A 12247-nucleotide genomic window follows, 5' to 3' on the forward strand; every position below is an offset into this window, starting at 1 on the left:
ACAATTTGGTTTCCTCTGGCACAGTTTTTTGGCAGGTGCTCAACTACTTCTTTAATGTAGAAGTTTAGCTCACTTTATCCTGACCCTCCAGATCTTATAATATTGGGAGATCGAAATTTACTTCTCAAATCCCTGTGTCTTATAGAACACAGACACAATCTAGATATGTTTTATCTTCTTCCTCTTTGTATTTATTGTGGAGAATCCATAGGGACTACCAACCAAGTGTGGGTTTTCAGGATAATGTTTATTAAACTTTTAAAATTTAACATTTATTTATTTATTTATTTATTTATTTATTTATTTATTTATATTCACAGAGAGAGTGAGAGAGAGAGAGAGAGGCAGAGACACAGACAGAGGGAGAAGCAGGCTCCATTCAGGGAGCCCAACGTGAGACTCGATCCGGGGTCTCCAGGATCACACCCCAGGCTGCAGGCGGTGCTAAACCGCTGCACCACCAGGCTGCCCTTAACACATATTTATAAACCGGCTAAGGCACATTCTTACTGGAGGCAGGTGCTGCATTCAAAATAAAATAGATATGAGGGTTTTTTTTTTTTTTTGGTAAAAGTATTATGAAATTGGAGAAATTGAAAAAAAATATTTATTTTAAAGATTTTATTTATTTATTCATGAGAGATAGAGAGAGGCAGAGACATAGGCAGAGGGAGAAGTAGGGGAGCCTAATGTGGGGCTTGATCCCAGGACCCCAGAATCAGGATGTGAGTCAAAGGCAGACCCTCAACTACTGAGCCACCCAAATGCCCCCAAAAATGAATAGTTAGACTTTAAACACGTAGAGAGAAGGATGGAGATGGAGCTCCATCCTTCTCTCTTCATCTAAATTACAGTGAAAAAAATAAAATGGCATAAACCCATAAAGACAAAGTGAATCTAAGGGGAGACAGGAGTAGAGAAGAGATGTGGTCACGCCTGGGAGATGGAAAGTGTTTTGAAGGATAGTAATTGACTTAGCAGATAGAGAGGCTAAAACCCAAGTGCTGTGGGAAAGGAAGATTGATGAGCAGCATGATATTTGTTCACTAGAGCTCTTTGAAGGGTTCTGGAATTGGAGATACCAGCTGAGAGAAAGGAGCAAGGGTGAGTCATGGAGCCAAGTAAAGAGAGATGGTTTGAAAGTTTCCCTAAGGATTTATTATGCCTCTGACCCACACTACTGTGGGACAGCCTCTCTCTAATCCCTGTAGAACAGAGAGTTCCTTCCTTGAAGAAACTGACCAGAGTCTGTGGCTCTGGACCATGCTAGCTGGTGCATCCTCATCATCCTCCCTGCTCCCACTATGGTGCCAGGCTTATCACAGAGACCCAGTTCACCAGCCCCATCATGTTGGAGATCAGAGTGAAAAGTCCATGGAAAAAGTCAATGGTTCCAGAGAAAATACTCACAAAAAATTAAAATTGGGAGGGAGGTGTGTATCTTCTAATAACAGAGTGACTCAACACCTGATCAGTCTCCCAGGCACCAGGTGACAAATCTGATCCAACCACACAGCCTTTCCAAACAACTTCTTGGTGTCTCATTTTTACGCCAACTATCATTAGATTCTTGATAAACGCCACTAAAATAAACGACAGAGAACAAAGTGTGTGTGTGTGTGTGTGTGTGTGTGCGTGTGTGTGTGAAAACTATTAATTGGAAGAAAAAGGAAATGTTGAAAGGAAAGGGCAAAAAATTTAAAGAAAAATTATAAGTAAGTATCTTTAGAGAGATGAGAAGACATTGCAGCCATGAAACAAGAATGGATGTCATTAAAACAAACAAAAGCAGGGAAATATCAGAAAACAAGAAAGAGATCTTAGAAATTAAAATGACTAGAGGTGCTTGCCTGGCTCAGTCAGTATAGCATGTGACTCTTGATCTAGGAGTTGTGAGTTCAAGCCCCAGGTTGGATGTAGAGAGTACTTAAAAATAAAATCTTTTAAAAAAGAAATTAAAATGATTAGAATAGAAATGAAAAATTCAACAGAGTTTGGAAAATGAAATTGAGGAGTTCTTGCATCAAGTAGTTTAAAAAAATGGGAAGTAGGACATTGGGTTGGTTCATTCCTCTTTTACAACCTACTTTTCTCTTGTCTCTCTTCCATTCCTAAACTTTCTTGTAGTTAGATTTGCCTTTGACACACTTCTGGACAATGAACCATAAGTTGAAGTCTGAGGCTTTGTTTTCTTGATACAAATGCCACCTTTTCTGCTTCCTCCCCGTTCCCTTCATTCCTGCATTGAATGTGGATGTGATGGCTGGAGCTGTAGTATTTATCTTGCAGCCATAGGTGAGAGGCCAAGAGGCCCAGAGATATTTGCCCTGACATTCATAAGCCTCTGAAATAATGCCAGTCTAACCACCTCTTGACTTCCTATGTGAGAAAAAAAAATCCCTAATGTGTTAAGCTGTTTAATTGGATATTCTTGTACTCCTGGCTGAACCATATTCCCTAATATGAGAGAAAAGTAAAAAAAAAAAAAAAAAGAATATCTGGGGTGCCTGAGTGGCTCAGTTGGTTAAGTGTCTGACTCTTGGTTTTGGTTTAGATCATGATCTGAGGGTTGTGATATGGAGCCCTGTGCTGGGCTCCATGCTGGGTATGGAGCCTGCTTGAGATTCTCTCTCTCTCCTTCTCCTCCCTTCCTTTCCCCTCTCTAAAAACAAAATTAAACAAAACAAAAAAAAAACAAAAAACAAAAACAAAAAACTAGTTCAAGTGGTCCAATATCCAACTGTTACAAGTTTTGGAAAAAGAAAACAGAGATAACGGGTGGGAAAATATTATCAATGGAACAAAAGAAGAAAATATCCCAGAACCTAAGCTTTCATATCTTGAAATAACATATTAGCCCAAGTCACTAAAAATCACCAGGATGTAGAATGGAAGTACTTCACAGTTTGCTTTCAGATAAATGGAGCAGAGGTCAAGAAATTGACTTTACTACAATAAAAGAATGTGTAGTACAAAGAATTAACATTGCATAGATATTCAAAAGGCTTGTCAGGAAGCATTAAACCAAAAATGTTCTATTTTGGGAGGACGAGAACTTGTGGAAATGTAGTATCTCTGGTATCCATTTAATAGAGTGGTTTAAATTTGCACTGTTGGTTAATACCTGGAAATTGCCATGTTTTGTTTTAAAGTTTGCCTATTTTGAAAGAATATGCGCTATGAAATTTTACAGACCTGGTTCTGATCCCAGTTGTGTGGTGTAGGCAATTTCCTTAACTTCTCTGTGCCTGCTTCCTCGCCTGCATGGCTACCTTAGAGGTGATTGTGGGGACTAAGGGGGGTTCTGTATTTAGAACTCCTGGCATAGAGCTGGCATTTTTTAAAAAAGATTTTATTCATTTATTCATGAGAGGCACAGAGAGAGGCAGAGGGAGAAGTAGGCTCCCTGCTGGGAGCCCGATGCGGCACTCGATTCCAGGACCCAGGGATCATGACCTGAGCCAAAGGCAGATGCTCAACCACTAAGCCACCCAGTGCCCAAGCTGGCATTTCTTAAATGTTGATTCCCATTAATGATGTATCTTAAATTGAGATTGTGCCTGTATCCACACACCACAGCCTTCCATTCTTCCCTTGTCTGAGATGGTTAAGAATCTGAGTTACCCGGGTTATGAGGATTATCCAGTCTGTTGGTTCCCAAATTGGGATTAGCCAGCCCTGGGAAAGTTGTAACTAGGATCTATGAGTTACCTTCAATATTCTAAAAGCACCCCAGAAATCATACCTGTCCTGGGTATCAGGAAAAGCTCTCAAGTGTTTTTGCTTTTGCCTAGGACATAAACTCATGGTGGTAACACTGGTTGCTTTATGATGGCCAGAAGCTCCAATGGGCATTTCTACAGCCAACTACTAAAGATAGAAAAGTTATTGGTTATATTTTTAGAAATGCCTTTTGAAAGGCAATATCTTGAAAATTCATGGAATTTATGGGGAAAATAGCGAAGAGGGCAACAATTCTTGGGTAGTAAGTTCCACCAAGATTAAGTAACTTGCTTGAGTTGCCACAGGGGGTTAGCAGCAGTAGTGCCAAGGGTAGAACTGATTTCTCCTGGTGTCTCGCTGACAGCATGTTCCACTACTGACAGAAGCTCTCCAGACCATCTCACCTTCCCACTGCCCTATGTACGGTGACAGATGTCAATCAGACTTACTGCGGTGATCATTTTCCATTATATACAAATATCAAATCACTATGTTGTACATCTGAAACTAACATGAGGTTACATCATAAATTATATTCTGTATTTAGAACTCCTATATTAAAATGTAAATTATACCTCAATAAAAAAAAATCACTGCTTTGGAAACTTGAAACCCAAGATGTTCAGTCCTCCCATATGCACAGACCCCCAAAATCATGGGAAGGATGAAAGTATTCCTGACAATTTGTCATGATTTACAGGCACAGCCAGAAATTTCTCTCATGTTTCCTTTTGTCATTTGGAGAAATTTGTACCTTAGAAGATTTAAAATGCTTGGTTACTTAAGAGAAAGAGAAAATTCTGTTGCTTGCCTATATTGCTTTCGTGCCTGTGTAAAAGCAGGGAGTTTTTGGCCAAGGCAAATCAAAGTGGATGAAACTCCCATGAGAAAGACCAGGCATGAGCACTGAGCATGCATCTGTCTGGAAACTGGAGCCTTCCCTGAAACAAGAGAAGCAGGAAGAAAGCTGCTTGGGTGATCACGAGGTGGCGCTGCACACACGCTTGATAAATCCGGCAGGTTTTCTCAATCTGGGGAATTTTTCCTGATTTACTGAAGCAGGAAAAAAAAAACAAAAAACAAAAAACAAAAACAGAAAATATGAGTAGGTCCCGTACTTGAGCTTGGAACAGTGGAAAGGAGGTGGTTCAGAGCCTCAAAGCCCTTGCTCTCTAGAATTGCGTGGCAGAGAATCCACTTGTGTTCTTCAGGTTCAGAGTCCTAAGGAGCTGCTGACTCCTCCAGGGGCAGGGCCTCAGGGAGTGACCGGCTCCAGCAGCAGGGAGCCCCAGTTACTCTGGGACGGCCCTCACTCCAGGATTGGGGCCCCAGTCGCTCATTCCTGTACGTCTGGCCATCTGACCTTAGGAGAAAGGCAATTTCCATTTCTATACAGGGAACTCATTTCCTTCTGTTGCTTCCTTTATTTTATTTTCCTCCCAAGAATTGTGAATTCTCAGTCGGTTGGGTCCTGGGAGGAGGGGATGGACAGAGCATTGAACCCACAGTGCCCCTTTCTTCCTTCCCAAACCTCCCCACAGCCTAAGACCCTCCGGTACCTTAACCTCCCCCTTTCCTCCAAAGGAAAAAAATGGGAATAGTATATTCATGCCCATTGACATCATGGATTTTCCTGCTGGTCCTGATTTAAAATATCTTGAAAGTTTACTTTCAAAGGATAGCTTTGTGTTAAAGGAGAAAATAAAAACCTGGAGCCTCCTACCCTATAGCGTTTCCTGGGACCACAAAAAACAACCTGGGCTATCTGCCTCTGGCACCTTGGATTCCAGACCAATATGATGGCACCCAGGCCACCAGCTCCTGGGATCTCTGCTGATTTAGCAATGACTCCCCCAGGTTTTACACCTGCAGCACCCTGCACCATCCCCGCCCCCCTGCAGAGTCACACCCAGATGCTGCTTGGCTGCTGCTTTGGAGGAATCAGTGTTCCAGAACAGTGCTTCTCATACCTTAGTGTGTATCAGAATCACAGAGGGGGCTTGTCAAGACTGGTTTACTAGGTCTGGGGTGCAGTCAAAAAAATTTGCATTTTTACCAAGTTCCCCTGTGAGGCAGATGCTACTGGATCAGAGACAAAACTTCTAGAGCTGCTGTTTCAGGGCACCGAGCTGGTAGGGGGAAAGGAGAAGCAGTAAGAAGTCTGTGGCTGTTACTTGGCTGTTTTGTTTCCCCTCCTTGGCAGTGCGGGGGTGAGGGCGAGGGCAAGGAGGAATGTGTGCCAGACTGCAGAGGCCCCAAGGGGGCCTGACCTCTTGGGATGCTGTAAATCTTTATCTTTTCTTTCTAGACTAGTGGTTCTGAAACTTGGCAGCACATTGGATTCCCTTTGGGAGCTTTAAAAAAATTCCTGATGACTGGCCTCCAGTCCCAGCGATCTTGCTTGAATCGGTTTGGAGGTTGCTTTGGGCATTGGACCATATGAAAGCTCCCTAGGTATTTCTTTTCTTTTCTTTCTTTTAAATATTTATTTATTTATTTATTTATTTATTCATGAGAGACACAGAGAGAAAGAGAGAGGCGGAGACACAGGCCAAGGGAGAAGCAGGCTCCATGCAGGGAGCTCGATGTGGGACTCGATCACGGGACTCCAGGATCACGGCCTGGGCTGAAGTCTGGCACTAGACTGTTGAGCCACCCTAGGTATTTCTGATGTGCAGCCGGGATTGAAAGCCCCTGTTTCAGGTTCTCCTCTCATTGTATTCTTATCTAATCCCCAGTGAGTGGAAGTACTAATCATCGGTCCTGGAAGCTTCCAGCTCTTTCTCACACCTCCCTACCCCTGCCCACATTCAGATTGGAATACTCTTGCACGGCTCTGACTATTGAACTCCTATGCTTCCTTCAAAACCCAGTTCAAATATTTCTTTCGTGGTAGAGACTCTTTTGGCTTCCCCTGACAGTTAATAGGTTCTTTTCCAATCTCCTGAAGCACTTTGCACACACTGGAATCACAACTTTTATTTCACTGCATTGTAATTATTTGCTTTTATATCTTTTCTCCTCACTTGATGGTATATCCCACAGGGGGTTAGAACACTGTGATTGAATGAATCCCTTGGTTGGAGATGAGGTCTGACATACAAAAGGTCTGGATAAGGAAGTTTATTAATTTCGGTTCTGTTCAGCAAACTGAGTGCCTACTGCGTGTGAAATTCTGGTGGGTGCCTAGGTGGCAAAGCCGGGTGAGCCATGACCCTGCCCTTGAGGGATTGCTCCTGAAATCGGGCTCTCAAGGTAATTTTGTGCTTATTTGATTCAGCTTGGGAACCACTTTCAGGAGGCCTCGCAGAGCAGAGGGAAGCTGGGCCTCGTTTCACACCCTCCATGGCATTTACCATCCAGCGGACTGGGTGAGTTTCTTAGCATGTCGTATGTGACCTTGCCCTTGTCTACCTCTCCAGACATGTAGTTTGCCTACAGTTTACTGTGTGGCTTGTAGTTTCCTGCACACATTGTGCTATTGCCAGTCGGAGGGTTTCTGCTCCCCCAGATGCCCCTCCCATCCTTGTTTGCCTGGCTAACAGCTGTGGCCTAGGGGTCTTCCCTGATGCCCAGGCTGAATGCCTTCTCTTTGTACTCTCTTAGCATTTTATACATAGCTCTATCATAGTTTGTTATGAACCTGGCGCACAGTAGGTTCTCCATAGGGTTTAATTGAACCTGATGTTTACAGGATGATCTCCAACTTTATCCTGTCTACGCACCATTCACACAGCTTTAGAATGGGGGTGGGTGGACATTCTCCTGGGGAATCAGAATATTGAGGAGGAGGGAGGCAGGGTCTGGTTAGAAACACCTGCACTTGGCACCAGATCCTGGCGTGTGCTCTGCTCTCAAGTTGAGAGTTGCTGAATTACGGTAAGTCAGGCAGCGCACGTGCTAGGTGCTTTTAAAACCGTGGATGTGACCGACAGTCTTCACAACAATCTTGCCAGCTAGCTATTGCTGTCCTCATTGCAGGGATGAGAGAACTGAGGTTAAGTGTTGTCCACAGCCACACAGCAAAGTAAGTGGGCAGAGGGATGCAAGGGCCAAAGCCACACTGCTTTCTTTCTCTTTTAAAAAAAATATTTTATTATTTGTTGACAGAGAGAGAGAGAGAGAAGCACAAGCAGGTAAAGCAGCAGGCAGAGAGAGAAGCAGGCTTCCCCCTGATCAGGGAGCCCGACGTGGGGCTCGATCCCAGGACCCTGGGATCATGACCTGAGCTGAAGTCAGACGCTTAAGTGAGTGAGCCACCCAGGCGCCCCAGCCATACTGCTTTTTGATTGGCTTCTCCACCTCTTTCCTCCACCAGAACTGGGTGTTTCTTGTAGGCACGGACATGGTCCGAGGGACTTTTGTACCCACAGCCACTTGACACAGGGCCTGGTGTCAAAAGGCGTTCTGTAGATGAGATCCGAGCTGAACCGTGTGACCCTCAGCCACATCTCTGTCATCTGACAGAGATAGATGTCCACGATGACACATTTAGGTGAGACGCCGCTGCTGTCATTCAGGGGGGCTTTACTGTGTTCAGCAGCCGGTGCTTTGTTCACACCCTGTGTGAGGGCCCTGCTCTAGTCAATCTTTGGCCTGTTAAAAGCCTTTTCAAGTTCCAGTTTTACAGTTACCTGCTTTCTGTGTCCTGGGTTTGATTATGATTCGCCTTCTGGCTCTGTCATCTTTGTTCTGTCCTGCCATTCTAGCCCATCCACGCAGGGCACAGTCTCCCTTTGTATTTTTCAGCAGAGCCTTCTTCCCTCCAAGGGTTCACGTGGCAGACAGGTCAGAAGCTTGTCTCCTGCCTTCCATGTGTCTTGAACAACACTGTAAACTGCTCAGCTTCCCCTCCCACGGGGGTAGATCCCAAGCCAAGTTCACGGGGTTGTCTCCATGAAGCCGTGGAAATGGTCCCTGTTGGCTGGGCTCCCTGCTTTACCGCTGACAGTGGTCCCTGGCTGCGTGCGCCCGACAGACCGGTGTTGGCAGCAGCATGACCACTGTGAACCTGTTCTCCAAGGTTTCATATCCCCCACGTTCACTTTCCCACTTCTCCCCCTCCGTCCTGAAGCCCACTGCCAAAACCTCCTCTCTCTTATAAGGGCAGCTTTATAACAGAGTTCCCCTTTTATTATTTTATTTTATGTACGCAACAGATCTGTAAGTTAGGTTGGGTCTAATTCTACCATCGTGCTATTTCTTCTTGATTTTGGCCATGTACATACATTTTCCTTCCTCCCCCTCTCCTGTCTCCTACTGGCTTAATGAAGTATTTGCTAATATTCTATTTTATCTCCTGTATTGGCCTTTTATTTTTTTAAAGTATTATTTTTAAAAATTATTTTTATTTTTTCTTTTTTGTTTTATTATTAAAGAGAGCAAGCACAAGTGGGTAAGGGCAGAGGGACAGAGACTCTTAAGCAGGCTCCAGGCTCATTCAGAGACCCTGATGTGGGGCTTGATCTCACACCCTGAGATCATGACCTAAGCCAAAATCTAGAGTCGATGCTTAACTGACTGAGCCAACCAGGTGCCCCCTCCTCTATTGATCTTTTTGTTAAAGCTCTTTGTTTTATGAGAGACACCTAACTCTGGGAAATGAACAAAGGGTAGTGGAAGGGGAGGTGGGCGGGGGGTTGGGGTGACTGGGTGACGGGCACTGAGGGGGGCACTTGGCGGGATGAGCACTGGGTGTTATGCTATATGTTGGCAAATTGAACTCCAATAAAAAAATTTAACAGAAACGCAACTCTTTGTTTTATCTAGTGGTTAGTGAAAATATGCATCTTTACCGTATCACAGTCTGACTTGAATTAATAGAAGACTTCATGTGAAATATAAAGATCTTGTAACAATATGCTTCCATTTACCTCTCTCCTGTCCTCTGTGATAATGTTACTATACCTTTACTTCAGCATGTGTTAGAGACCCAGGAACAAATTGTCATTATTTTTGCTTTAAACAGCCAATGTGTTTTAAAGAAATCAAAAAATGAAAAAGAGTGTTGTTGGGATGCCTGGGTGGCTCAGTGGTTGAGTGTCTAACCTTTGACTCAGGGCATGATCCCAGGGTCCTGGGATTGAATCCTGTGTCAGGCTCCCCAGAGGGAGCCTACTTCTCCCTGTGCCTGTCTCTCTGCCTCTCTCTCTCTCTGTCTCTTGTGAATAAATTTAAAAAAAAATTGTTTTTAAAGAGTGTTATATTTCTGCCTCATATAGTTACCAATTTTGGCACTCTTCTTTCTGTATTTGTAGATCTAGGTTTCTATCTGGTTTCATTTCCCTTTGGCCTGAAAAACTTCCTTTAACATGTCTTTTTTTAATTAGAGAGAGAGAGAGACAGATCATGAGTGGGGTGTGGGTAAAGAGCAAGGGAAAGAGGGAGAGAGAATCTTAAGCAAGCTCCACACCCAGCACAGAGCCTGACCCAGGGCTTGATCTCACAATCCTGAGATCACGACCTGAGCCAAAATTGAAAGTCGGATGCTTAACCAACAAGGCCACCCAGGTGCCCCTCCCTTTAACATTTTTTATTGGATCAGTGGGTTGGTATTTTTCATCGTATTTGGAAGTCATTACTTTTTTTGAAATATTTCTTCTTCCCTCATTTCTCTTTGCTTTCTTTCGGAGACCTCAGTTATGTATATGTTAGTAGGTTAGTATTGTCTCATGTGTAACTGAAGCTCTGTTCTTTTTTTTTTTTTTTTTCAGTTCTTTTTCTCTGTGTGCTTCAGTTTGGTAATATTCTGTCTTCAAGTTTACTGATCTTTTCTTGTGCAGTGTCCAATCTGCTGTTAAGCCCATTGTGCATTATTTCAGCTACTGTACATTATTAAGTTCTACAGTTTCCATTATGTTCTATTTCATAGTTTCTCTGATAAGATTATCCATCACTCATTCCTTATGTCTGTTCTTTCCTTTAAATTCTTGAACATGTTCCTTTTTGTCATTTTAAAGTCCTTGTCTGCTAATTCCATCTGTATCACCTCTGGGACACTTTCTTTTGACTGCTTTGTTTCCTTCTTGTGACATGTCATCCTTCTTTATTACATGCCAAAACTTAAAGATGTTATTGTCTTCCTTTCAAGAGCGTTGGATTTGTTTTGGCAGGCAGCTGGCTACTGGAGGGTCAACTTGATGCTGATGAGTGTCAGCCTTTGGCTTGTTACAATGGGTCTGCCCTGCAGACCAGGTGGCCCTGCAAACGAGGTGGCCCTGCAACTGAGATGTGGCCTCTCCTGGATCTCAGTTGAAAGTCCAGAGTAGTCATCATGTTCTTGCTGCTACGGCCACTCAGAATATCAGTGTCTCCCCCGTTGTGTGACCTCTGGGATCTCTATCAAGACACAGCTCCCCAGCATTTGTTTTTCCCTGGTCCTTGATGTTTCACTCTGCATGCATGCAGCTCTGTTTGCAGCCAAAGACTCAGGTAGTCCCTGTGTGGGTTTCCGGGTTTCTTTTCTGCGTGTCTCTCTCCTGTCTAGTACTCTGCCCTGCTGACTTCAGCCCCTTGGGCAACCCACATGTTTGATCTTTTCTTCTCCCACCTTGGCTACCTCCCTGCATTGTGGTTTGGAAAGCCCCCAGGCAGAAGGCCAGAGAGAATGCGGATTTCACCTCTTTTGTTTTTCTTCTCACAAGGTTCCCATCCCTGCACCATCTGTAGTTTGGTACCTAAAAACAGTTGTCTCATGTTTTGTTTAGTTTTAGTGTTGTTAATGGTGGGAGGGTAAGTCTGATAGCCCTTACTCTGTCATCAGGATGCCGCAAGTTACTCTGTAGTTTGGTTGGTATTACTAGTCTATTTTATAGTAGGGGGACCTCAGGCTCGGAGTGCAGAAGTGTCTTGCTCAAGATCATGCCAGAACCAGCTGAGTAAGTAAGGGGGTAGTGCTCAGGTTGGAGCTCATGTCCGGGTTCTAGAGCTGCATTCTCAACATCATTTCTTCTTTTTACTTCCCATTTCCCTTTTCCATCTTGTCCCTCTTCCAAGCGAAGATACAGCAATCTCTTGTGCTCTGATCTTCAGTTCTATCATATTTCACATCACTTCTTATTTTTGTGTCTTTGAACCTTGCTCTACCTTATCTGGCAAGTTCCACATTTTTAGTATTCACCGTCCTTTGGTGCTTCTATTTACGTCAGAATATCTCGCCATGTTTCTTACTTGTTTTTATATTTCCTTGGTCCCAAGCCTGTACTTTCATGTAGACATCTTGACTGAACCAAAGAAGAAATGGGTTTTATTTTGTTCATCTTTCTATTCTTTTCCCCTACGTGGCATTGAAAACAGGTACTCAAGGAAGGCTAGGTGGGGAGTGGAAGTCCGTGGGTGTCAGAGGGGGCCCCCAAACCCTGCTGCTTCTCCACACGCAGCCTGAATGTGCTTCTCTATGGATATGGGTCATTAGCTGATGATTCATGACTTTCTTTACTCTTCTTGGCACATTGGGATTAGCTTACTGTCTCTTTTCTTCTCCTGGAAACACTTCCATAAAGGTCCCTTTTATTATCCATTTCGA

The 12247-nt window shown here is 43.7% G+C and overlaps 1 long non-coding RNA gene across 4 annotated transcripts in view; it reads left to right on the forward strand.

Moving 5' to 3' along the window:
- The first annotated feature begins 5043 nt into the window (after window positions 1–5043).
- LOC140617484 (uncharacterized) overlaps window positions 5044–12247 on the forward strand; it is a 66881-nt gene continuing 59677 nt past the window's right edge. The window contains exons 1-2 of one of the 4 annotated variants that reach the window (XR_012017709.1): window positions 5044–6177; window positions 7004–7094. This is a non-coding gene — a long non-coding RNA (uncharacterized lncRNA). Of the gene's footprint in view, window positions 6178–6228; window positions 6385–6420; window positions 6979–7003; window positions 7095–11434; window positions 11601–12247 lie in introns of those variants that run through there. The other 3 variants (XR_012017708.1, XR_012017716.1, XR_012017713.1) reach the window with 3 other exon arrangements.

Source organism: Canis lupus, chromosome 25, assembly GCF_048164855.1.
Source record: "Canis lupus baileyi chromosome 25, mCanLup2.hap1, whole genome shotgun sequence".
NCBI lineage: Eukaryota > Metazoa > Chordata > Mammalia > Carnivora > Canidae > Canis > Canis lupus.